Genomic DNA, 27,296 nt, shown 5'->3' with positions numbered 1-27,296 from the left:
CTGAATGGATTTACACCAAATAGCAAAAAAGGCTCTTTCTGGACCAACAGCTAACTTTCTGCCAAATTTGGTGTAATTCTGTACAGTGGTTTGTGCACTATCGCTGTTCAAATTTTCCTAAAGGAATTAACATTGGAAATGCTCTAAATTTCACCCTCCCTTTATCTCAGCCCCGGCTTGACGGATCACCCTGAAATCTTTCAGACAGCAGCTCACATGACTGTTGAATTTTGTGGGAAAATTTTGTGAAGATTCGTGAAGCGCCTCCAAAGGTATGGGCAAGCAAAACTTTTTGCAAAGGACAGTTCACAAGATAGCCAGAGGTCAGGGCCTACTAGTCAAGGTCCCCTTGACTAGCCTATCATTGAATATGTAGCCTCCATAGCTATGAACAACATACTAAATACTATAGGGCAAGTGAGGAGTGTGAGTACTGAGTTAGAAAGTTTGATCTCTCAACTAAATGAGGATCAGCTAAAGATTTTGAGCAAATAAAATCTGTAGAGCATGGACTGCAACATGATATGTGTGAATGCATTTGTAAAACATTCAAGCCAACAGATCTTTATGTTAGTGGTTGGTTTGGTACAGGGAGAGGTTTTCTAACTAAAGTGCTGACTGCATTTGTTCACAGAAAAACAAGCTGTGATATATCACGTGTTGTGACTGCTCCTACTGGACTAGCTGCTCGCAACATTAAAGGAATCACATCATACAGGCTACTTATGTTGCCTGTGGAGCATGACAACAAACTAGACTACCTAACGTTATCTGGTTAAATTTGTTATGACGTGTTCAGAGTTCTCCAAAAATTGAAAGTGTGCATTATTGATGAGGTTAGCACGGTAGCAAACCTTATGATAACTTTCATTCATTTGAGAATGCAAGTAGTACTCAGTATTGACTATGATGTTCTGTTTGGGGATAAACATGTCATAGTTTTGGTAGCCTTCTAGAGTTGACTCCTCTCAAAGTTCAACTCGTTTTTAAAATAAACTTGTTCATGAAGAAACTAAAAAGGCATTAGGGAGTACTGGAAATATTTACATATAATTACATTTTGAATACATTTAGTTGACAGAAAATATGAGACAGGCAGCAGAGGTAGAGGATGGGAACATATTGAAATACATGAAAATAGGAATTATTAGCAAACAAGCTAAGAAAGTGGTTGCATCTCAAATGGTTGGATCTCAAATCCCACACAAAAAGTCACCATCTTCTATAATGCGACACCTTATGAAAACTCAAAAACAGATTGTGTGCTTAATGCCAACATTGGCGAGTGCACGCAAATTAACTTAGAAATGCTTCAATTGGAAAAACAGGAGCTAGTGACTCATTCTAGTAAAGGTAAAATGGAACATCAAGGTTTAACCTTACCACTAGGTAAGTCAGTGGTAAATAAACTGGAATCACTAGAGAAAACAGTTTCATATAATGATGGTCTAGAAAAGACTCTAAACCACTGTAAATAATTGCAGGATAATTTTGCGATGAAATCTGAACATCAAGGAGGGATTATATCACTGGATCACTGACATCATTGCACCCATGAAGAACAAGAAACACAGAAGATCCGCCAAGCAAGCCAGCTGGTACATGGAGTGCCTCAGGGCAGCCAGGTGCCACTGCAAACACCTCGAGAGAAGGTGGTGCACCAACAACCACCCAGTTGACAGAACCCCCTACAAATCAACACTTAACCTATACCACCGCCAACTACGTGTGATGAAACAAATGTCCTTGCACAGTTCATTGAAGCTAAACCTTAACAACAGTAAGGAGGTCTTCTGCATAGTCAAGGAATTCACCAATCTCGTAATGGTGACAAGTAACACCTCTCCCTCTCAGGACCTATGTGACAGCCTCGCAGATTTCTTCCACAATAAAATCACCAAAATCTACACACACTTTAACTCCCAACTCAATCTTGCAAACTTTTCAATGGCCATATGTCCACACACACACAACCATTACAAGGCTAACCACATGGAACCACCTCACCACTCAGGACACCATCATGAAATTCATCCACTCAGGCGCCCCATTTGACCCATGCACCCACCACATCTTTCACCCTACTCTACAGCTCACTGGGGATCTGCCACCATTCCAGAAGACTGGAAGCATGCAGAAATCAAAGCCCTGCTGAGGAAACCTTTAGTGGGCCCTAACTAACTCAGCAACTACAGACCCATCTCCTTGCTCCCTTTCCCAGGCAAAAGTCATTGAAAAAGCCATCAACCAACAACTCACCATCTACCTGAAATACAATCAACTCCTGGATGACTCCCAATCTGGATTCTGCTGCAACCACAGCACTGAGGCAGCCCCGATCATGGCCACAGACGCCATGTGTGCCCTCCTCAACAAAGGAGAGACCCCCCCTTATCCGCCTAGATATCTAAGCAGCCTTCAAACTGTTTCCGGCCACAGCCTCATCGCCAGACTTCATGACATAGGCATTCCAAGAGCTGACCTCAGATGAATCACATCCTTCCTCACTGACAGAACACAACAAGTCCACCTTCCTCCCTTCACCTCCAAACCAATCATCTGCAGAGTCCCACAAGACTTGTCACTCCTTCCTACCCTACTTAACATCTACATGTCCCCCCCGGCAGCATTGTCAAATCTCACAGACTCAACATTATATCGTATGCCAATGACAATCAAGTCATCCTCTCCGCAAATGTCACCCCCGCCAGAACCAACATCCACCAATCCATGATCAGCTTTGCCAGTTAGATGATGAATAACTGCCTCAAGTTCAACACAGACAAGACTGAAATGTTGATCTTCGGCAGTGAAAATTCCCCCTGGGATGCCTCCTGATGGCTCACAGAACTGGGGCCCACTCCAACCCCAGTTGAGCATACCAGGAGTCTTAATATCATCCTGTACAGCAAACTCACCATGAGGTCCCAAGTCAATGCAGTGTTATCCTCATGCTTCTTCATCCTGCATATTGTTACATAAAATTTTCAAGAAGCTTCCCCAAAACGTGAGGCGCACCAACACCCAAGCCCTCGTCAGCAGCAGCTGGACTATGAAAACTCCCTCCAAAGTGGAATCAAGGCCCACCTAGTTAGAAGACTGCAGACCACCTATAACGCTGCAACAAGACTCATCATGGATCTACCTAGTTGCATACACATCACCCCAACTCAGAAAACTCCACTGCCTCACGGATGTTATCATGTTGGCAAAGCAGAATCAAATCTTGAGAGAGGATCTGGAAAGAGCTGAGAATCTTTCTCGGAGGAATAATCTCCTAATGCTTAATGTTCCCAAAGCAGAGGTAAAGGGGGACTTGAAGAGCTTTCTCATAACGTTGCTTAAAGATACGGTTCTCAAAGACCAGCTCGATGTGAATATTGAGCAGGAGATCCAGAGAACCCACAGAGACCTGTTCAGGAGGAATTCTAATCTCAAAAACCTAAAAAGATTTTGTTCAGTGGGACGCCGGCATGAAAATGGCAGAACTTCATAATGTGGGAGCTAACGCTCAATTAAGATTCCCGGCTATGTTCCACACAATGTAGAACAACCAGATGTATAATTATTATAAACTGGAAGATAGTGATGCCTTGATTGAGTCCATTAAAAAACTAGCAATGACTGAGATGGCTCTAAGGCACAGCTTTAGTGTAGGGGCTTAAATATGAGGGTGGGGGTGTGGTGGAGGGAGGTAGGGTGGGAGGCACTTTTGATATTATAGTCTTCCCTCTAGTGTGGTGTGCAAATGGCACTCAATAATGTCAGATAGTAGTGTGAGGGTTTCCCTGTGAAGAGGGAGCTTGGGTCAGACACTGGGTGGGGAGCGTTTGGAAAAAATTTCAAAAAAGTCCAGTCCTTATTGTTATAGCTATCATTCCACAGCAATCACTGCATGGCTTCCATGATGTACAGTCCTAACAGTCACTTCTTGTGTGAGTCTTGATATTAAATGGGGAATAGGTAGAGTAATAAGGCTTTTAATCTGGAAAGTAAATTGACTTCGTTTTTAATAGATTTTAATTTAATAAACAAAATGAGAACAAAACAACAAAAATTCAATACGTAGAAGTCAAGATATGATTTTTTTTTAATATATGTAAATATAGTGCTTAGAAACATCAAATGCCAACCGGAGCTATCTGGCCATGCTTGACAGGGTGAATCTGCAAGTTCAGGCTGACTAAGATTGAATGCGGGTCAGATACTGGAGCCCCGCAAGGCCTACTACAAACAGAACCTTGGTTCGCTGCAGAGGAGCACTGCGAGGAACAATGCGAGAAGCAGCCATGTCGATGCGTCATCCTTAATCTTGGCAATGTAGGGGATGCATCAGTTTCAAGCTGCGCAAATGGAGCTGAATCGTTGGTGAACCCTTGAGATGTTGGCAATGCTCATCAAACCATGCAGCTGGTGAGGCGAGGACCTAAAAGCAGTGGTAGCGAGGATACATCAGTGTTAAAGGGTAATGCGGCAGTTATTATTGGTGGAACGGCGACGATGTGTGGATTTTAAGTCAAGACAGCCAGGAAACCCACTAACAAAGGTGGCACCACTTGGCATGGCTGTACTCGCAGTTGGCAGAGTCCAGGGGCTGTAGCAGGGTTGGAGAGATGCAGGCAGTTTTTGATATCCCTGAGTCTGCAGAACAGGAGGCAAGCCACCAAGCCCATGGAGTCACTTTGGTTCCGGAGAAGATGGGGGTCCAGTCCTTCTCACCCAGGCAAGGAGGGCAGCAAGCAGCAGGTCAGTACAGGCAAGAAGGCAGGTATTCCAGGTTAGTAGTCCAGCATAGAAGCAGTCCTTGCAGCAGCACAGATGTCCTTCTACCTGGCAGAGTATCCACTGAATGTACTGAGTTGGTAGGGCCAGAAGTCCATTTCTTATACCCAGTGGTGCCTTAGAAGTGGGGTGATTGCAAAGAGGGGTTTTGTCTTCCTCCCCTTCCTGCCCTGACCCCAGACAGACTACAGTGGAGTATGCAGCTTTTGTGTGGGGACAGGTACAGCCCTATTCAGGTGCAAGTGTCAGCTCCTCCCTCCCATCCTGCCCAGGATGGTCCATCAGACTGGTGATGGCCCACCACCATGTGAATGGCCCATCAGTCACACCTCAGTTCCCTTTGTTTGTGACTGTTTAGATGGAATGCACAAATCACAGCTGTCACCCAACCCAGACTTGTATTGAAGGTTGGCTGCAGGCACAAGGGGCTTAAGAGCAGAAAAATGCCAAATTTGTAATAGGGGCAGTTTTAAAGTTGTAATCATAAATTCAACTTTATCATTAAGGCTCCCAGTTTTCTGTTTTTACTGTTTTTTGCAGGTTAATACAGACAGAGGGCAATGTGTTTCCAGTCTGTGTTTAGTGGAAAAATATAATAAATGGAGCCTCTTCTCAGTGACTTTTCTTGTTGTTGTGGAGTCAAAAAACACATTACATTTCCTTAAATACTTACATTTCTTAACATATGTTTGTGCTATTATGGAAATATTTTCATGTGGCTTTATAGTTTTATTATTTTTGGCTTAAAAATGTGTTACAATCACCAGATTTTAACACATTTATTGGTTCAATAAATGTGGAAATATTCAAGTTAATAGTTTATTTATTCACACAACACAAAATAAATGTGGATTAAAACAGATAAAATGGCTAAAAAATAAATATGGATAAATACAGACTGAATTGTTCAAAAAACGAATACCATAAAACTGGGAGCCCTATTTATCATTAAGGAGGATTTATTATTGCAAGTCGATAGGTACGAAACACGAAGGTCTTACTCCTTCTCAATCAGGAATTACACTTATTAAATACATTAAAGAATCCCCCAATGTTATCTATAGAGAGGGAAAGACCTCACAATAGTGAACAACAAATTTTGAAGTTTTTCATTACCAGGGCATGTACAACTAAAAAGTATGTCCCCTCCCTTTTACTTATAACGCACCATGCCCTATGGGCTACCTAGGGCCTTCCTTAGGGGTGTCGTATTTGTAGGAAAAGGGACATTTAGGCAAGGGGTTTTAAATGCCAAGCTGACATGGCTGTGGAACTGCACATACAGCCTCTGAAGCAGCAGGCCTGAGACATACCTAAAGGGCTACTTAAGTGGATGTCGCAATCAGTGCAGAAGGCCCACTAGTAGAATTTAATTTACAGGCCCTGAGCAAATATAGTGCACTTTACTCAGGACTTATAAGTAAATTAAATATGGCAATTGTGGACACACCAATGTTCCCATGTTTTAGGGGAGTGAGCACATGCACTTTAGCACTGGTTAGCAGTGGTAAGGTACCCAGACTCCTAAGGCCAACAAAAACATATCAGCAAAAGTGAGACAAGGCAGGCAAAAGGTTTGGGGGTAGACCACCCGAAGGCTGTCACATCTAACAAGGGTCATAGCAGAAAATAGTACTTTTTGGTGCTTATGATGATAACCGGCAGATGAGAGCAGCAGAGAGGGAGGCCCCTGACCTTCCAGATTGAAACTAGCGCCAATGGAACCAAGGAACTCTCCACCATTGTCAGTGAGTTCACATGTCCCGCAGCCACCCAAAATGCAATCCCCTCATCACAGAAGCTCTGCGACTACCTTGCCGACCATTTTCTCAACAAAATAGCAACCGTCTAAAAGAACTTCAATCCCCAACCCTCCAACTACCCATCCTCTTATCAACCATCACAACCGACCACCTGCTCAATGCCTGGAAACAACTCAGTGACCCAGACACACCTGCCCTTCTGAGCTCCATTCACTCCTGAGCACCCACCGACCACTGCCCCAATAAGCTACAAAACTAGTGACCCATCTTGTTGCTCCCTTTCCCCTCCAAAAGTCCTGGAGGAGGCTGTCAACCTCCAACTCAACAAACATCTGGAGAGAAACAATTTACTAGACTCGTCCCAATCAGGATTCAGAACCAACCACACCACCGAGACAGCTCTGATCGCTGCCTCAGACAACATCTGTGCCATACTAGACAAAGGAGAATCCGTGGTCCTCATCCTGCTCGACCTATCTGCCTTCTTCGACACGATTCCCACCACACACTCATCCACCGCCTTCGCAAGATGGGAATAACTGATGATGCACTTAGATGGACAGCATCTTTCTGCACAGGGCTCACCCAGAAAGTCTGCCTCCCCCTCTTCACATTGCAAGCCAAGCATAACATCTGCGGCATTCCCTATGGCTAGTCTCTTAGCCCCACACTACTCAACATCTACATGACTTCCCTCATGACACCATCAGATCGCACAACATCAACATAATCTCCTACTTGGATGACACTCAGCTCATCCTATAACGTTCTGCCGACCCCACTGCTACCAAGACAAATCTCCACAACTGCATGAAGAACATCTCAGCATGGATGAAGGACAAGTGCTTAAAGCAGAACACAGACACGACAGAAGTTCTTCTCTTCAGCAAAGACACTGCCCTATGGAAGGATTCCTGGTAGCCATCGGAGCTCAGTCCCACCCCCACACCGAAAGACCACTCCAGCAACCTACGCATCATCCTAGTGAGCGAACTCTCCATGAGACGTCAGGTCAACTCCGTCATCTCAGCATAATTCCACACGCTCCGCATGCTCCAGAAAAATTTCAAGTGGCTCCCCATCAACACAAGAAAGACAGTCACTCATGCCCTCATTACCAGCCATCTTGACTACGGCAACGCACTCCATGCAGGCACCACTACCGAACTCACGCAAAGACTCCAATCAATACAGAACGTGGCCACCAAACAGATTTTTGACCTGCTTAAGACAACCCACATCTCCCAGCACCTGAAAATCTCCACTGGCTCCCGATCCAGAAGAGATGCCACTTTAGGCTCCTTACCCACACCTACAAAGCCATCCATGACCAAGGACCCGACTACCTGAACCAATGTCTGCACTTCCACCACCCATGCAGGAACCTCCGCTCCGCACACAGATCCCTCGCACACGCCACTGCTGAGCCAGAAGTCACTCCTTCTGCCATCTCGCTGTCAAGGCCTGGAACTGCCTCTGCCTCCGTCCCTCCCTACCTCCGAATTCAGGTTAGGGCTAAAGACATAGATCTTCACTGAGACCTGCTCCAAGCACCTGGATACCCTCATGGGTGACAATCCGCTCTCTACAAATACTTGATTGATTGATTGATTGAACGTATGCCATCAGATTGAACACTTTAAATGAATATCTATCTGCCTTTGAGCAGTGGCGGCCCGTCCTTTAGGGCGGAGGGGCCACGCCCCCCCACCCCATGAAGAGTGTCTGTCAGGCTAAACAAAGGTCAGCCTGACAGATACTCTTCATGTTCAGGTCAGGCAGCCAGGAGTGAGCCATGCGTGATTTGCGCAGACTCCTGGCTGCCTGAGCTGAACTTTGCTGGGCTGAGGAGATCACAGCTCCTATGGGCGTGACCTCCTCGGCCCAGCAAAGGTGCCTTGTGGCCCTCCCCTGGGTGACGAAGAAAGCATCACCCATTGACACTCTCCCTGGGCACTTCAAGTTTAAGCCCTGAAGCGCCCAGGGCGAGTGTCAATCAGTGACACTTAGTCACAGAGTGGGGTTGGGTCAGCAGTCTCACTGACCCCTTCCCACTCTGTGACGAGGCTGGGACTGCTGCCTTCCCTCATTGGCTGACCTATGGTCAGCCAATGAGGGAAGGCAGCAGTCCCAACCCTCCTGGGACCTGGAGGCTAAAGGTAAGTGTGTGTGTGTATGTATGTGTGTTATGTTTTACATTGAATGTTTGGTGCGCGCGTGCATGTTTGAGTGTTATGAGTGTTGTTAATGGATGTGCGTGCGTGCCTGCGTGTGGGAAAGAATGAATGTGTGTGATCTTGTAAAATGAATGTTTGGTGCGCGTGTGCATGTTTGAGTGTTATGAGTGTTGTTAATTGATGTGCGTGCGTGCGTGTGTGTGAAAGAATGAATGTGTGTGATCATGTAAAATGAATGTTTGGTGCGCGCGTGCATGTTTGAGTGTTATGAGTGTTGTTAATGGATGTGCGTGCATGCGTGTGTGAAAGAATGAATGTGTGTGATCTTGTAAAATGAATGTCTGGTGCGTGCGTGTATGTTTGAATAGAATGAGTGTTGTTAATGGATGAGCGTGCGTGCGTGCGTGTCTGTATTTGAAAGAATGAGTCTGTATGTGTGTGCGTGTGTGTTTGTGTGTGTGTGTGTGCCCCGCCCGCTCCCCTCCCAAAGCTGCCGGCCGCCACTGCCTTTGAGAGCTATGTCCTAAAATAAGATTGAACAATTTAAATGAATATCTGATTTTGAGAGTTATATTATAACAATACGATTTTTCAGGGCAGAAAAATCATGCCGGTTGGAAATAAAATAGTGAAATAACGAGAATAACAAGAGAGGCTCACAAAACAAAGAAATCCTTGGCAAGTGTTTGCTACAACCATTTTATAAATTTTAGTATTCTGTACATCATTTTCCAAGGATGTGTTTGCTTCATCTCAGCAAATCAAGTGCATTTAGGCAAGCGCAGCCTCTATATAAACGGTAAGAAACGACTTGGCTGCATTTTAGTTCAAAATCACTATCAGCGTTTGACTAATCAATCAAGGAGTCCTCCGCTGACTATATTCAGGTAGACTTTCATTGCCCAAAGCTGCAGGGTGGAATCTAAACACTGTTTGAGAAGTCCTGTTTCACTGCTAGAACACAGGCAAAGGTACAGCCGCAATGGCTTTTTTTGGCTTTGCCAATGTATTTTTGGGGGGGCTGGAGGAGGGCAGTAGCGGCCAATCCAAGCAGATGTATTTTTTTCAATTGACTTCATAAGTTTTATAATATAGAAATGTTTTTTCATTTTGGAATCATTTATTTTCTTGGGAAGATTGTACTCTATGTCTGAAAGAGCCTTGTTTATGAAAAAAAAAGAAAAAAACATTCGCCGAACACACAACTATATAGAACCCCAAAAAACACAGAAGTGGATGTGGCGCTATGGCCAGAGGTGCCGACTCGAAAATGGAAAACTAGTTTCCAGCAGCGACTCAACATCCTGTGAATCTAGGCAAATTGTTTAATCGACCAGTGCCTAAAAAATTAACGTGTCATTATGTGATGTAACTGGTGCTCAAATATAGCGCTCTAAAACCTTCGGGTGCAGAAAGTACACACTGAGGCCCTCATTATAAGTCTGGCAGTCCATGGACCGCCATACTCGCAATGGCGATCAGACCACCGCCAACAGGGGCTGTCCGGCCGCCGCATTATGACTGAGCCACCACTCTCTCACCGTGCCGGTGCTCTTAATTCAGATTATGACCCGCATTTCCGCAGCCTTTGCCTGATGGTCTGAGCACCATGCAAAGGCTGGCAGAAATGGGGTGTCGGGGGTCCCCATGGATAGCCCCATCATGCTTTTTGCTGCCCAAATTACAGGCAGTGAAAAGTACGCTGGGTGCTGTCACGCCCCATGCATTGTAACATTGCTACTGCCTCAATTACGAGCCGGCATCAATGTTGTGACCTGTTTCCCTTCGGGCCAGCAGGCGGAAACTTGAGTGTCAGTTTTCCGGCCCAGAGAGTTTGTAATAAGGCCCTTAGACTCCACACCCTCTAGTTTCAGCTAATAACTGATTTTCAGTGCTACTTCCAGAAAACGGCTTCTATAGTGCTTCTTTGCATAGGCCACACTATTTAGCTACCATTGACTGTTTGAATTGTTTTGTATAATTGATTTTGCAACTTTATTGTGATTTTTTAGTTTTATTTTGAATTTATTCGCTTTTGAGAACATTGTGCTCCACTTTTTGCAATTTATGGAAAATATGAATTGTTTACAGACCCTACAAATGGATACAAAGCTGAGAATCTTTCCCCTAATTTACAGACTTAGTAAACTGTTGTCAAGATTTCACTTACTAAGCAAAAGCTGTAGCTTACTAGGCAGCCTACACCTTTGACTCTGAAATGTCCACTAGATGCTAACAGGGGGAAATCTCAGGACCGGAAATGATTATATTACCAACTTTGCAATTGGTGTTATGAAAAAAAAACTTCATTTTAAATTAAAAGTGCTGCTTGTGAAAATGTCTGTTTTGTAAACAATAAATTATCATTTTTATTTCAAACAATTGTAGAAGCTGAGCACCAACTATATGGGGCACTTAGACTTCCCATCCTCTTGTTTCCTGTGCCCTTGTGTTGCCTGCCTATCTTGTGTGTCTCGCTGTCTCAGTGCTATGCGTCTGTCTCACATCCCTAGGTCTGCCTGTTACAGAATGTCAAGGAGTCTCTACCTCTCTCTCTTCCTCCCTTTACCTCTGTCTCTCAGCCTGTCTATTTTTCTCTCTCGCTCTCTTACCCTTAGGTGTTACTCATCTCTCCTAAGTTCCACTAGAACCCTCACACTCACTTCTTTGCCCCTACAGTCATTCTGTTGCCTGGTACCCTGACATCAGCTCACTCTTCTAGGCTGGCCGTCTTTGGTGCTCAGGTGGGCTTAAGAATGCAGCATTGCCAAATAACACTTTCTAGACTCTGCCCTCTTCTACCACTCCATTATTCTTTTCAATCCAACTAACAGACTCACATGTCCACCACTCAAATTACCTCTAGTTTCTCTATACTAATCCACCACTAATCCTTTTTGGGTTCTGTAGTACCGTGCTAGACACAGAAAAGCGCTTCAATGCCTCGTCAAGGGTAGTGAGCACCATTTAAATACAATTACAATTACCTGTGCCACAGCATCACTCTACTTCTTGTTCCCTGCCCTGACTATCTAAACCTGTTAGGTTCCATTCGTACTCAAGGACCCGGGTGCCCATAGCCACAGCACCAATGGGAAAAACTGATGCAGAAGGTCCAAAAGTGAATAGATACTCGAAGATGATGATAAAAGCCTCCACCATTTCTAACAGAAGAGCCAGAGGAGGGCAGAGCAGTCTTCAACCTTCCAAGCAACTCTTGTGTAGTACGGAGCAGTCCCAGGCCAGCTCTCCCCTGTTGCTTCATCACTCTCTCCTGCTTTCTGCCTCATTCTCACTTCCTTCTCCTCCTCTCCTCGCCTTTCTGAGTGCTTTCTCCTGCTTTCTGCCTCATTTTTGCTGCTTTCTCCTCCTCTCCTCTAGTTTTCTGAGTGCTCTCCCCTCCTTTCTGCCTCATTTTCACTGCTTTCTTCCTCCTTTCCTCACATTTTTCTGAGTGCTTTCTCCTTCTTTCTGCCTCGTTTTTACTGCTTTCTCCTCCTCTCCCCATTTTTCTGAGTGCTCTGTCTCCTGCTTTCTGCCTCGTTTTCACTGCTTTCTCCTTCCTTTTCCACATTTTTCTTAGTGCTCTCCTCTTTGCCTTGATTTTACGGCTTTCTCCTCCTCCCCACTCATTTTTATGAGTGTTCTCTCCTGCTTTCTGTCTCATTTTCACTGATTTCTCTCTTCTTTCCCCCTATTTTTCTGATGGCTTTATCCTGCTTTGTGCCTTGTTTTCACTGCTTTCTCTGTCCTTTATCCTGTTTTCTGAGTGCTTTCTCCTTTTTTTGCCTCATTTTTACAGTTTTTTCCTCCTCTTCCCCCGATCTTCTGAGTGCTCTCTTCTGCTTTATGCCCCGTTTTCACTGCTTTCTCCTTCCTTTCCCCCTTTTTCCTGAGTATTGCCTCCTGCTTTTTACCTCCTTTTTTTCTCTGTTCATTCCTTTTTTTCCCCATTGCTGCTACTGCCTGCTGCCCATTTTCCCACCTCCCACCTAGCCCCGTTAACTGTCTCCCAGCACCCCACCTCCTCCCCGGACCCACTTAATGGAGGCTGCAGTGCAACCCCACTGAGCAGGTGCCAGGCCAGCTCTCCCCTGCTGCTGCATCGCTCTCTCCTGTTTTCTGCCTCGGTCTCACTACCTTCTCCTCCTCTCCCCTTGTCTTTCTAAATGTTCTCTCCTGCTTTCTGCCTCCTTTTCACTGCTTTCTCCCTCCTTTCCTCCCATTGTTCTGAGTGCTTTCTCCTGCTTTGTGTCTTGTTTTTACTGCTTTCCACTTCCTTTCCCCCAGTTTTGGGAGTGTTTTCTCCTTCTTTTTGCCTCATGTTTACTGCTTTCTCCTCCTCTCCCTCTGTTTTGAGTGATTTCTCATGCTTTCTGCCTCATTTTCACTGCTTTCTCCTTCCTGTCCCCCATTTTTCTGAGTGATTTCGCCATCCTTCTGCTTTGTTTTCACTGCTTTCTTTTTCTTGTCTCTCATTCTCGTTCCATTGCCACTGCCGCCTGCCACCCATTATCCCACCTCCCGCCTAGCCCTGCCCACCACCTCCTAGCACTCTTCTGTCCTCCCAGGACCAGCTTAATGAAGGCTGCAGCATGGACGTGCATCGCCAGTGCACCAAAGGCTCACCAAAGGCAAGGCCATCTGCAGCTGTCCACACCTGGACCCTGCCCACTGCCAGGTCCCCTGGCTCTTCCAAACCATTAAGATACCCTGCCGCTGACCTCTGAGCCCCCGGTGCATCAACAACCCCTGCTGCCGTACATCCCGGTGTACCACCACAATACCGTTCTCCTGCTGACACTGTTTCCTCATCTTCAGCACCGAAGCAACCAATGACACCAGCAACACTGCAAATGCTACCACACCCAACACATTAACAGAGACTACCACAGCCGAACTCCAGTGCATCCTACTCAAAGCACATTCTCCAGTTAAACATGTCACCGAGGTCTGGGATGTGATCTCCCTCACCCCAGATGTCATCTTCCTCATAGAAACCTGGCTCAACCTCGCCTCTGCACCAGGCATCACCACCGCCATCCCTGATGACTACAAGATAACACACCCGGACCAAACCAACAAGCATGGAGGCGGAATCGCCATCATCTACAGGGACACCATCTGCTGCACGACATCCCCTGATGACCCAAAACCAGTCATGAAACACCTCAACTTCCACCTTCACACAGATGAAAAAAGCACCATTAGAGGCACCCGTCCCTACAGACCACCAGGACCACAGTGCAGCTTCTGCAACACCATCCCAGAACGCATTGCCCCACAAGAAATGGACTCTGAGCACTACATAGTCCTAGGGGACCTCAACTTCCACCTCGATGACCCCAGCCACGCCAACTCCACTAACGTCCTGGAAAGCTGGAGCAACATCAGCCTCAAGCAGCTTGTCATCTACCCTACCCACATCATAGGACACATGCTCAACCCCATCTTCACCTCCAGCGACAGAGTCAGGAATATCCACACCAAACCACTTACCTAGTCCAACCACCACAGCGTACACTTCACTATCTCAGGACCCACCTACCACAGCACCACGCCCCCAAGATCCACAAGAAGAAACGGGAAAAAAGTATCAGAAGACCAGTGAAATGACACTCTATGCTCCCACCTCCCTGACTCTACACATGAACCTGGACAAGCAGCAAAGAGCTTCTTCCATTGGATCGCAGAATGCACCAACACCATCACATCTGCCAAGACAGCCACGGTCAAAAAACAAAGCAAAAGAGCAAGCTGGTTCACTGAGGAACTGCACTCCACCAAATGCAACTGCCAACAACTTGAAAGGAAGTGGTACATCAGCAAAAAAACAGAAGACCACACCACCTTCAGGACCACTCTTAACAAATACCACAGACTCCTGAAAGAAACCAAGAAAAAACCACTAGCAGACTACATCAAAGCCAGCACAAACCACAGCAAAGAACTCTTCGCCATTGTGAAGGGCTTCACCAATCCTACAGCCATCGAGAACAACATCACTCCCTGCCAGGAACTGTGTGATAACCTTGTGGACTTCTTCCATGACAAGCTTGAATGCCAACCCTCTGCAACAGACAGCATCAACCAGCTCACATGCACAAACACAAATCCCGAACACCTTCTCACCCACTAGGACCTCCTCACCACGCAAGACACTATCGCCACATGAACTCCGTGCACTCAGGAGCACCCAGGGACTGTTTCCCTCACTACGTCTTCAACCTCAAAAGCAAGACAATTGGCTATGAGCTCAGGAAGGTCTTGAATACCTCCATCACTGCAGCCTCCTTCCTGGAGATCTGGAGATCTGGAAACACATTGAAGTGAGGCCCCTCCTGAAAAAGCCATCCGTCGACCTAGCCAAACTGAAGAACTACCTGCCCCTCTCGCTGCTCCCCTATCCAGCAAAAGTTCAGAGAAAGCAATCAACCCGCAACTCTTCCAACACCTAGAAGGCCACATCCTGGACCCCTCCCAATCCAGATTTCAAGCTAACCACAGCACCAAGCCAGCCCTGGTTGCAGCCACTGATGACATTAAAGCACTCCTGGACCATGGGGAAATAGTAGCCCTCATCCTCCTGGACAAGTCCACTGCATTTTACACATTTCCCACCACATCCTGATCAACAGACTCCACCACATCGAGATTCAAGGAAACACCTTCACATGTATCACCTCGTACCTCACTGGCAGAACCCTAAATATCCATATCCCACCATTCACTTCAGAGTCCAAGAAAATCATCTTTAAAGCCCCCAAGGATCATCCCTAAGCCTGACCCTCTTCACCACATACATGACCCCCTCAGCTGTCACCACCAGATCACTCAGAGTAAAAATTATCTCCTACACTGATGACACACAGCTCATCCTCTCAATATTCGAAGATCCCTCTACCACAAAAGCTAACTTCCACAGATGCTTGATGAACATAGTGGACCGGATGAAGGACAACTGTCTAAAACTCAACACTGAAAAAACAGAAGTCCTCATCTTTGGGAATAACACCTTGCAATGGGCTCATACATGGTGGCCAATAGAGCTCAGCACACCCCCAGCTCAACAGCCAAGCCTGCAACCTCAGCATCATCCTGGGTAGCAAACCATCCATGAAGAAACAAGTAAACACAATCTCAACCACCTTCTTCCACACCCTTCACATGCTCTGCAAGATACTCAGGTGGCTCCCAGCAAACACCAGAAGGACCCACGCATCACCAGTAAACAAAAACACGCTCTACGTAAGAATCACAGCATGCCTCCTGAAGAGACCCCAGACAATACAGAACTCAGCAGCAAGACTCATACTCTACCTCTCCAGAAGGCCCCACATCACACCCCATCTCAAGAATCTACACTGGCTCCCAATTCAGAGGAGATGCCAGTTCAAGATGTGGACCCACGTCTACAAGGCCCTGCACAACGAAGGGCCAGCGTACATAAACAAACACCTGATGTTCGACCAACCTCCCAGACACCTACGATCAGCTTCCCTCTCCATTGCAGACACCTCACTGATCTGTTGAGCAAACAGCAGAGGACATTCCTTTGCACACGTGGCAGCCCTGGCTTGGTACCACCTACCCCTGCACCTCAGGACCACACCGTCACTCAAATGATTCAGAAGAAAACTAAAGATGGATGTTGGAATGATGTTACCTTCACGCAGCACCATACAGCTCCAGAGCCTTGAGACCCTCACAGGTGACTTGCCACACTCTATAAATGTTTGAATGGTTGATTGATTGATGGCTTATGTATCTGAACTCCCACCCCTGCTTACCTGCACAATGACAGGCGGCTCAGTGGAGGCGCATAGCGGGGTGCAGATCCCTCCTCGTAACATCCGATGAACACCGCAATAGCATTCTCCCAGAGCAATCCAAGCCCAGTGGGAGGCTCCCAGCTGCCCCCGCTTCCTCTAGACTCACTCAGTGTTGTTTCTTTTATCTGTACAGCATGAGGTGAAGGATGGATGCAAGACACAAAAACACCCAAAGCCATGGCTCTGAGGGGGGTAGCGCTCAAACCACCAACCCAGCAACTGGCCCCTCATTTATAAACAGTGTTTGCTGATGGGCAAGCACATCTAACCTTAACAGGACGTGGGCTTTCTGTGAATGTGCACACAAGACAAGTATGGGATAACCTAGAGGTTTTGAGGGTGTGATGGGATAACCAAACTTGGCAGGAACACAACATGTGTTTCTTGTTGTAAATTGGGTTACTGGTTGAAGGGGTGAAATCCTACTCAAGCAGCAACCACAATTTCTGTTAGGGTGAAGTCACAAACAAATCCCAAATAAACTTGTGCTTTAGCCTCTGGTGGCTTGCACAAAAACAGTCAGGTTTAACATAGAGGAAATGTATAAAGTATTTATGCCGCACTTCAAACAGTAATAAAGTGAAAATAAAACACAAGAAAAATCCCACACCATTTTTTTAAAACATGGAACATTTAATAAATAATTTGAAACTAAAACAACAAGAATACAACTAGTAGAGCTGCATATATTCAATTTTAAAGATGTTATTGAAAATAGGGCCTAAAAGCACAAAGCACCAACTGTGGTTATCTGGTGACACCAGACCAGGACAAAGTCACAAGTTCAGGCAAGTTCACACAATGGAGCACGGGCCAGATACAGGAACCAAGCTACACCCTCTCAACAACAGTACCTTAAATCCTGGTTTGGGGAGCCTTGTGAGATCCCATGTCAAGGATGCATCGTACAGCGGTGGTTCCGAGAAGCTCCGGGGCTGCAATGTGGAGTCTTGCATCATTGTCGAGGATGCCTTCGATGAGGGGATTGTGAAGTGAGGCCCAACGTCAAGAATGTGTCATGCAGTGGTGGTTCTACGGTGGCTGTGGCCTGTAATTTATAGGCCTGCACAGGGGGTGAATCATGCAACAACTGTTCCAAAGCAGCTGTGAGGAGATGTATCACACTCCATTGGTTCTGCTCACAGGACCACAGGTGGGCTGGCAGAGCACTTACAGGCCCAGTTCCAAAGGTCTAGGACTGGGGTGGCACCACTTGGGGGGCAAGACTCAGAGCAGACTTAATCTAGGTGAGGATTCAATATGGTTGGAGCCTTTTTTGTTCCTGAAGCTCTGATCAGGAGACCAGCCAACTAGCTTTGGAGTCACTCACTGGTGGTCCTAGGATCAAGATGCAAGCCCAGTCCTTTTCCCAAGGCAGCAGGGCAACAGGGAAACAGAGTAGCAGTCCTTCTTTAAGAGCAGCACAACAGTTCTCCTGAGTGTTCCACATGTTCAGAGGTATACTGAAGATTTTGGTATGAGGGTCCATTATTTATGTTTCGTGTCCACTATGAAGTAGGAGAAGGTTCTGGAGATTCCCACTGCTCAGAGATGTTTAGAATCTCCTGCCTTCCTACCCTGGCCTCAGCTTGTCTGGGATCACAATAGGCTAGTGTCAAACCCTTTGTGAGTGTGCTTAGGCAGATCCTTTGTGATGTGCAAGAGTGGTAGGTGACATCTCCTTCCTCATGAAGTCAGAGATGGCCCATCCTGCCAACACCTCACGTCTCACTTTCTGGAAGCAATACACACAGACCAACTGCCAGGTACTCCTAGTCATGTGACCCAGGATACAGGCAGCAGACACCAAATGGTTGGGACAGGACAAGAAAATGGCAACTTTCTGAAAGTGGTATTTTCAGAATTGTGACTTGCAATCCAGCTTTACCATTAAAGAGGGCTATAAATTACAATTTTGTAGACACCAAACTTGAGTTGCCCACCTGCTCCCAATTGAAAGTATTCACTTATTAAATGAAATAAGGCAACCAAATGTTATCCTATGGAAGAGGTAGGCCTTGCAGTAGTGAAAAACAAATGTGAGAGTTTTTCATTACCAGGACATGTACAAGTTAAAAGCACATGTCCAACTTTTTAAATACACTGCACTCTGCCCTGTGGGCTGTTTAAGGCTTACCTTATGGGTGATATATATGTATTAAAACAAAGGTTTAAGCCTGGCAAAAGGTGTATATTGCCAAGACAAAATGGCAGTTTAAACCTGCACACACAGGCTGTGATAGCAGGCCTAAGACATGTTTTACAGGGCTACTTAAGTGGGTGGCACAGTCAGTGCTTAAGGTCCACTAGTAGCATTTCATTTACAAGCCAAACGTAATGTAGAACCATGTCACTAGGATCTTACAAGTAAATTAAGTGTCACAATTGGGTGTAAGCCAATTTTACCATACTTAAAAGAGAAATCACACAAACTTTTGAACTGGTATGCAGTGGAATAGTGCACATAGTCCTAAGTACAACAAAAACAAGATCAGCAAAAAATGGAGGAGTTAAAACATTTGGAGGAAGACCACCCTGAAGCTGACATGTCTATCGATCCTATAAAGAAAAACTACAAAAATGATCAAAATACTCCAATTGGCCAAAGAGAAAATAAGCACAATGAAAATCAACAGAAGGGTTATTTTGCAAGTGAACACATCTAGGTACTAGACCTATTGGTTGTATGTCACAACATCCAGGTAAAAAATCTTGATATACATATGTGGGAACCACAATATCGACTACCAATATATGGTCAAGGGAAACAAATATAGCAAAGTACTGGCCATTTACCATTCATAACTCCACATCTATTTACCTTCAATTATTGGTGGTCTATTTTGTGAAGCCGGTAGAAGTGTAGATTAATATTTAAAGTTCAATATTATTAAAGAGCACATAATTTACACAGTAAGCTGTCTGGAAGAGATAGATTGAACCACATGAATTTGAAAATAAATTGGCTTTCTTAACCGCACTGAACTGAATCCAGAGCAATATTGACTCTCAGAAAGAACATTTAGGCCCTCATTACAAGTATGGTGCTCTTAAGACCGCCACACTTGAGGTGGTGGTCAGACCACCGCCAAAGTGGCAGTCCGACCTCCACATTATGACCGTGGTGAAAGCCTTTGCCCAACCTAAAAGTGGTGGTGCCGGTGGTCTTAATCTGCCAGGGCAGCGCTGCAAGCTGCGCTGCCCTGGAGATTACGTGTCCTGTGTCCACCAGCTTTTGTATGGCGGTTCCACCGCCATGCAAAGGCTGGCAGAGACAGGGTGCTGAGGGCCCCATGGGTGCCCATTCACTGCCCATGCATTTGGCATGGGCAGTGCAGGGGCCCCATGGACATCTCTGTTTCGCTTTTCACTGCCTGATTTACAGGCAGTGAAAAGCGCGATGGGTGCTGTCGCACCCGATGCGCCACAGCATTGCTGCTTGCTCGATTACGAGCCAGCGTCAATGTTGTGGTGAGTTTCCCACTGGGCCAACAGGCAGAAACGCTGTTTCCACCCGCCCAGCAGGTAGTTCGTAATAGGGCCAGCGGGCGGAAGACCAGAGTGGCGGTCTTCCGACCCAAAGAGTTTGGCAGGTGGAGGATCTTGCAGTGAAATATCCGAGCAACATTCTTAACATGAGTAGGTTTCAGAAAAGCTACCCTTAAGTTCGTTCTGAGCAAGACGTCACAAGTGAAATCTCTGGTTTGCTAATTTTGACGAGAGTCTAGAACGCCATTTAGAACTCTGAGGAAGCTGTGTCAAATTGTGCTAAATGTTTTTTTACTGCACTTAAGATGTTTTTACATTCAGTAAAATGTGTATTTTTTTCCCTGAAAGCAAAATGAAAACTTTAGAAATTATTTCTGTCTGGTCTTGATGGATTATTTTTGGGCATCAGGTCTTCCCGTCCTAGCATCAATAGAGTAGTGAAAATGTTTGCATATTGCTCTACATATTGTGTGCACAAAGTGCAACTAGCCCCCCACCCCAAAGTATCAGAATAGGTTTATGTGGTTCACCCACGCAAAGCCCTTTTTTCACATCATCATATTATCACATCACTTGTTACATAAGACTTCATACAAATTGCACAAAAATCCACAGAAACGCCACAGTCTTTCACTTAGGTGATAATTACAAAATAATACGAAGACAGCAGCAGATGGTTACATTAGGCACATAGACATATACATTGTGAATAAACATAATCCTTGAAAATTCACTGCTGCATGGGCTGCAGTGCTCATTGTGCCAGAAGGCCACAACTTGCACCATCCTGTGGGTTCCAACCTGGACATCCAAGCACAATCAGTAGAAGACATTTGTCAACCAGTCCATTGGCACACCTACCTTCCACATCCCTCCAACCCAGAAGGGGTGCTACCAATTCCCTGGGCACCGCATAGTGCATTGGCCCCGCCAGTGTACCTGTACACAGGCACAGCACCTAAAGTTCAGACCAGGCATTGTGGGTAGGGCAAGCGAGTCCAGGACCACCGGCAGGTCAGTCCTTCCTCCCGCCAGCCCAGTGCCTATTCAATTACACCCCTTCCAGGGATCAGACAAGTCAAAGAGCCAGAGTTTGTGGTATTCACAGATCAGTGCCGGTCTGAGCTGTCCTGGAGCAATGGAAGGAGGCAAAGAGGCCTGGACAAGGGGCACACTGGATTAAATGCCCCCTGTTGCCTTCCCCCGTACCTCCTGATGACATAGTCACACGCTCCACCAATGCTGCACTTCCGCCTCCATGATGGGGAAAGGGGAGGGACTCCTGCCTGTGTCACAACTAAGGGCAACCTTCCTTGAAGTGCAGGGGTGCGTGTACAGGGGCCACAATTCACTGCTCCCTATTGGCTTAAATAGCACTGACATTCTAGCTTTCACCATAGGAGATGAAATTCAAGATGTCACTGCAAAATTATCTACTAGCTGCACTAATGGATCTGAAAGTTCCAGAAGTTGTGGATAGTTCTCTCGATAAATAGCTAGTAAAAGCCATCAGAGACAAAGGCTTTAATATTTTATGTACTTAGAGAAAATTGATAATATTGCTTCTTCATTCATGCCCTTTAGCAACAGTAAAAAACTGTTCCAGATCTTGTACTAATGAATGGAGAAAACATGGAAAATATAATTTCCGCACATTATTGCCCATGTATCCTTAAACTCACTGGAATGCCACCATTACCTGTTCTGGTAGCTCAATTTCTGGAATCATGGCATTATTGAGAATCCCATAATGGACTCTTAAATAGTGCCTGACAGTTTGGACCAACTACAGGTGGGCTTCCTAAAAGCCAGAGGCATTGAGTCTGTCTGGGTCCTAGTCCAGTGAGACCTCCTGAAAGAGGTTGCTAGTGACAGTGTTGTGTCATTGATAACCCTAAGTATTTAGGCACTATTAAACATTCTATCCTGGTTGACCTCCATAACATCAGTACCCTGTGAAAATCATTTGGCCTGAGAGCATGAAGGATGACTCCATTTAGGATGTACAAACTTCATTTTGTGGTGTACCTCAGGAGTCAGGCTTTTCCCCAGATGTATGAAACATTTACTGTAGTACATTGATCAGTTCTATGCTTACACCAGGAAGATGACAAAAAGAGATGTGTGTATGTGTTTTGTGCAGCACTAATGTTCATTTTCTGGTTTCTTGTGAAGAACAGGCAATAAGATGCCATAAGTCAATGGACCTTGCTAAAGAGACCAGTTTCAAGACCCTTTTTGAAAGTGATGTAGCTCTCGGGGAAAAGCCAGAACAAACAAAGACTGCTCAAGAGGGTTGGTACAAGTACTAAAAGGGCCCAAGTTATTAGACACTTGCAAAAAGCAAGTTGACTCTTGAGAGAGAAGAAAAATGAAAGACTCTTCCAGATTGCTGAGGCAAGTAATGACAAAGTACCCCCAAAAGTACTTTACAATGATATTGCAAGCCACGTAGGATTTCTGTGACCATATAGTGGAAAAAGGGCCAAAGGCTAAGTTCCTTTATATGGTCATGGAACACAGAGGTGACCTTTTAATGTACGGCAAGGGGTACTATGTTTCCTATAATTCAGGGTTGCACCATCACCTTTCCCACAAACCACGTAAATCTTTGGTGCATTGCTCTTTCATATAAAAGAGATAAGGTGTTTGCAAACATGAAGATTTTTTGGTCAAATCTTGAGCACAAAATTCAACACAACAAAGAGGAGATAAATATTTTTTTGAACAATGATATCAGAATAAGTTTAACACAAGTCACATTTAAAAAACATGCTGTAGCTCAGAATGCGTAGAAACATGTAGAGAGATTCTATATTTTCGATAATTTCCTAAAGTGTGCAAAAAATAAACGTATTATCATGAATATCTCCTTTCTGCTTATCATTGCTCGCTAGACAAATAGAGCAGAAGGAAAAACCAAGCTTTTGTTTTCGTTTATTAAACCACAGCTTTAATTATGCTTTGTGTCCTGACTTTCCACTCCACTGCTGGCATGGACAGCAGGCATTGTGAAGTCAGAACCTCAATTGTTATAACTTATTACAGTTGAGTGTGTACATCATTTCTTTAATCTGTGGTTAGGTGAGTCAAAAGTCACCTGTAATAAGGAAATTAAAGACAGGCTTTTATACAGGGATTGAAGGATCCCATGTATTATAAGCATATAATGGGAAACCAACGTCCTTTTAAATAAAAAAGACAAATGCTACATACATACTACATTAAAATGCTGCCCAATGTCTACCAGTAACTGATAAAGGTTGAAAAAATATAGTGAAATGTGTTCATGACGATCTACACATGTAATAAAGTGTGCACCCAATATCTGAATCATCTGGAGATTATGAAATAGGTAAAGAGGAATGGTTCTTTGTAAGCAACTGCTTTGTTGAGGTAAGGTTTATGTGTAATTTACAACTACTTAGATCCCGCTACATCGAACCTACATTTACATTCACCTTTTTAAATTGAAGATAATTTATTGTTTTACATTTATTTATATTATGTTATTTATGCCGGCAAAATCTCATGAAACCCATGAATTTTGTCTTTTGCAAATATCACATTACTCAATTTAGCACATTTGCCACAGCTTCAAACAGAAAATGCTTGTGGGAAGCATTTGTTCAAGCCACTCTCCAGCTGGTATCTAGCAAGACCTTTGAATGTGAGGTGTGTCCTCATGTACAGTTTTCATGTGAGATACTAGCTCATGAATTTCATGATTTGTTGCATCATTTTTGTCAAATGTCATGACATTTTACAAATAAAATTCACAATTTGTCACACACCATAACACTAACTCTTGATTTCTTTTATATTACATAATTATTCTGAACCTAACACCAAACCTAACCCAGCACTTTCCATTTTTTTTTTGTCATTTATTTAGAGACAAAGGGACCTCAACCAAATCCACATGTCAATTCTGACTGCAATACTTAATTTGGAAAACGTTTTAAATTAAATAATTATGACTACATAATGGCAAAATGGATTACATTACATCAAATAGGCAGCATGAACCCTAACTCTTAATTAATTCAAATTTGTCAATTCTAAAAACAACTGAAGTGATTTACCCAAATATATTTAAATTTTAAAAAATTATGTGAATAAGTAACCATAACCAAATTCTATTATCGACCTGAAAGCTAACTAGGAATATCCCTAAATTATTTAAAATTAAGATAGTATTTCATATCATAATGCTACATCAATTTACATTAAATGAAATATTTGTATTTTAACATTGAATGATTCAAATTATATTAAATTAACTTAAATGAATTACTCTTATTCTAATCCTTATTTAAACTAAAATAGATAAAATGCAATTAATTCTACCCCTTAGTTTAATTAAAGTAAATGAAAATGCAATTAAATGCTTTGGTGGTTATTTCTAAATTTGGTGGGTGGAGTAGTGTCAGCCAGGCAGATGTTAAGTCCTCTACCAGTCCAGAGGAAATTACTCCACTTGCCAAATTATAAAACGGGCCCTTAGGGCCTCATTATGAGTTTGGCAGTTGGACAAGCTGACCACCAAACTCGCAGAGAGGATGCCACTGCCATGGCTGTGGCGTCCCTTCTGACTGTATTACAATGTTTCCACTGGGCTGACTGGAGCCAAGGCCAATTCCGTAGCACCCACCACAATCGAAATGACACTGTCATTCCGATGGACACTGTCAACTGCCTTTCAGACAGTGCTCATTCTGATGGTGCTGGGCAGGGGGTTTAGGAGGCGGCCCTCTATGTAGTGTGCACTGTGCAGGTGCTCCAGGCAACCACACGTTGGTTTACAGGGGTAAAAATTAGACCACCTAATGCTCTAATTTTTATGGAAGCTTGGTCGAGCAGTTAGGTCAATCTTCGAGAAGTACAAAGCATTTATTGAACTCATAGCATCAATCTTGCAACTCACACACTCAAAGGAATAACTTGAAATCAATTTATAAAACTACTAAAGATTTTTATGTAATTTTAAGACCAAGATCATCAGAATTGGTTAGGTACTTTTCGACATATGAATTTTTGAAGTTTAATAAAAATAGTCTTTTGTGTGTAATTTTGCACTATAGGAATCAATGGAGGATAACCTTTAAAAATACATATAATATCACACAGAAGGTTAACCAAGTTTTTCTTTTGCAGGTTGGTCATGGTCATCGGTGGGCACACTGGGTCAGCTGGAGAAGTTCGGGCAACTCCTGGTTCCAGCGGGAAAAGGTCTCAGGAGCGGGTGAAGGGCCACTGCTAGGGATGACTTGGAAAAGCACTGCACAGGCAAGTTTAAAGGTGAATCCTGTGGTTCCCCTTGGTGTGTTGAGGTTGCAAGGGATGGGGGACCCTTAGGGCACAGGTGGTTCTTCAGTGAGGAGTACAGGGAAGCCGGGTGCAGAGCGAATCAGTAAGCCAGGAGCTGTGTGCAAGGATGCCCTCAGAAGCAGAAGGTAAGTCAGTTCAAGGGTCGGTTGCAGGACAACGGGGGCACTCTGGTGGGAGTTCCAGGTTGTTTCTGTAGTCCCTCAACTGGGGCTTCCTCCTGGTCCTTTTGCAGTCCCGGGTGGGCTGTTTTTCTTGGTGTCTGAAGTCTGGTCACCAATAACTAGGATATTGGTACTGGTGATTGTCAGATCCTGGGTGCAGCAGGCATGGTTTGGTGCCTTTTTTGGGGTGCAGCAGGTCCACAGTTCTCGAGCCATGGATTTTCTTGGTGCTGGCCTTCTTCTGTCCGTCAAATCTGATTTCTTGGTCGAGGGATGCCCACTAATTACTGTATTTAGTGGGAGTTTTATGGGGGACCTACCAGTGATCAATGGGTCATCTACCTTAGGGTGGCTACACCCACTAAGTGACCACTTCCATTGGGCAGAGGTCACTTCCCTACGCCTGATTGGCTATTTTTCTTCCATCCAGGATGGAGGAAAATGAAATGGAGAATCCTCCTTGCATGCAACACCTTAGGGGTGGTGCATGCTAGGTAGGGCCACTTTTCCTCTCCTTTGTTTGAGTTTTCCACTGTTGCTGCTGCCAAAAGTGGGGGTTGCAATGGGGGTGGACCTCCAGGCCTGCTAACAGAAGGCCTGGAGGTCGAGTTTCAAAGGTGATAAGCCCTTTGAAGCTTGCCGGCAGGAAGGTGCACATTCCAAAGGTAGGGGGAGTTGGCACCACCACTCAGGAAGGGTTTTGTTCTGAATCCCAGAGGGCAGAGGCCCTCACCCCAGGGATGCAGACTTGTGTCTTGAAATGGCAGGCTGGATGTGACTGGCCAGCAACCATGCCAGGGTAGTTAGCTTTTGCAGGAGGCACCTTTAAGGTGACCCCTAGGTACATTTTATAAAAATAATCCAGCACTGGTACCTGTATGGATTTATCAGTCTGAGTTGTTTGATACCAAACAACCAAGGGGTGAGAGTGGCCATCATGTGGCTGTGAAACTCGTACTAACCAGTATACAACACATGCTTTTAAAATGACAGCTCTGTTCACTCACCATGTCCCAGGTTTGGCAAAGATACAGAGGGAGCATATTGCTCATGCATCTATGCCCTCACATACAGTATAGTGCACCCTGCCTTAGGGCTTAAAGCCCTTCCAGAGGGGTGACTTACCTATATTGCATGCAGTATGTAGTGGACAGGGCACACAGGCAGTTTGCCACGTCGAGTTTGCATTTTAGGTTTGCATCAGGACACTCAGCCTGCAATGGCAGTGCTGGGTGCACCTGAATGCATGGCCCTACCGGGTGGCACAATCAGTGCTGCTGCCCTCAGGGGCCTACCCTTAGTACCTCGTGCCCCAGGTTCGACCACCACGGCGAAGCTGGCGGTCCTTGGACCGCCAGTCTTGTAATGAGGCCTTTAGTCTCTTTTTCAGAAGTCACCTCCAGAAAGGCAAGATATGACAGAATCGCCAAGGTAGGTGGCAATGGTCAGATTCATTGAATTAGTAATCACATTTAAGCATTGAATTTTGTTGCAAAAAAATCAAACAGAACAAACATAAAAATGTAGCTTCTGAGAGTGTTTTGCCACTGGAGAGACTGTACAAGCTTTTCCAGCTCTCTTGGGCTATAATTTGAGACGTACTTAGGGCCTCATTACAAGTTTGGCGGACGGGGTTACTCTGTCACAAATTTAACGGATATCCCGTCCGCAATATTACATGTTCCATTACATTTTAAGGAACTAGTAATACGGCAAATGGGATAGCCACCATGTTTGTGACGGAGTAATCCCCTCCGCCAA

The sequence above is a fragment of the Pleurodeles waltl genome, chromosome 10 (assembly GCF_031143425.1).
Source record: "Pleurodeles waltl isolate 20211129_DDA chromosome 10, aPleWal1.hap1.20221129, whole genome shotgun sequence".
Classification (NCBI taxonomy): domain Eukaryota; kingdom Metazoa; phylum Chordata; class Amphibia; order Caudata; family Salamandridae; genus Pleurodeles; species Pleurodeles waltl.
This window is presented reverse-complemented; position numbering follows the sequence as displayed.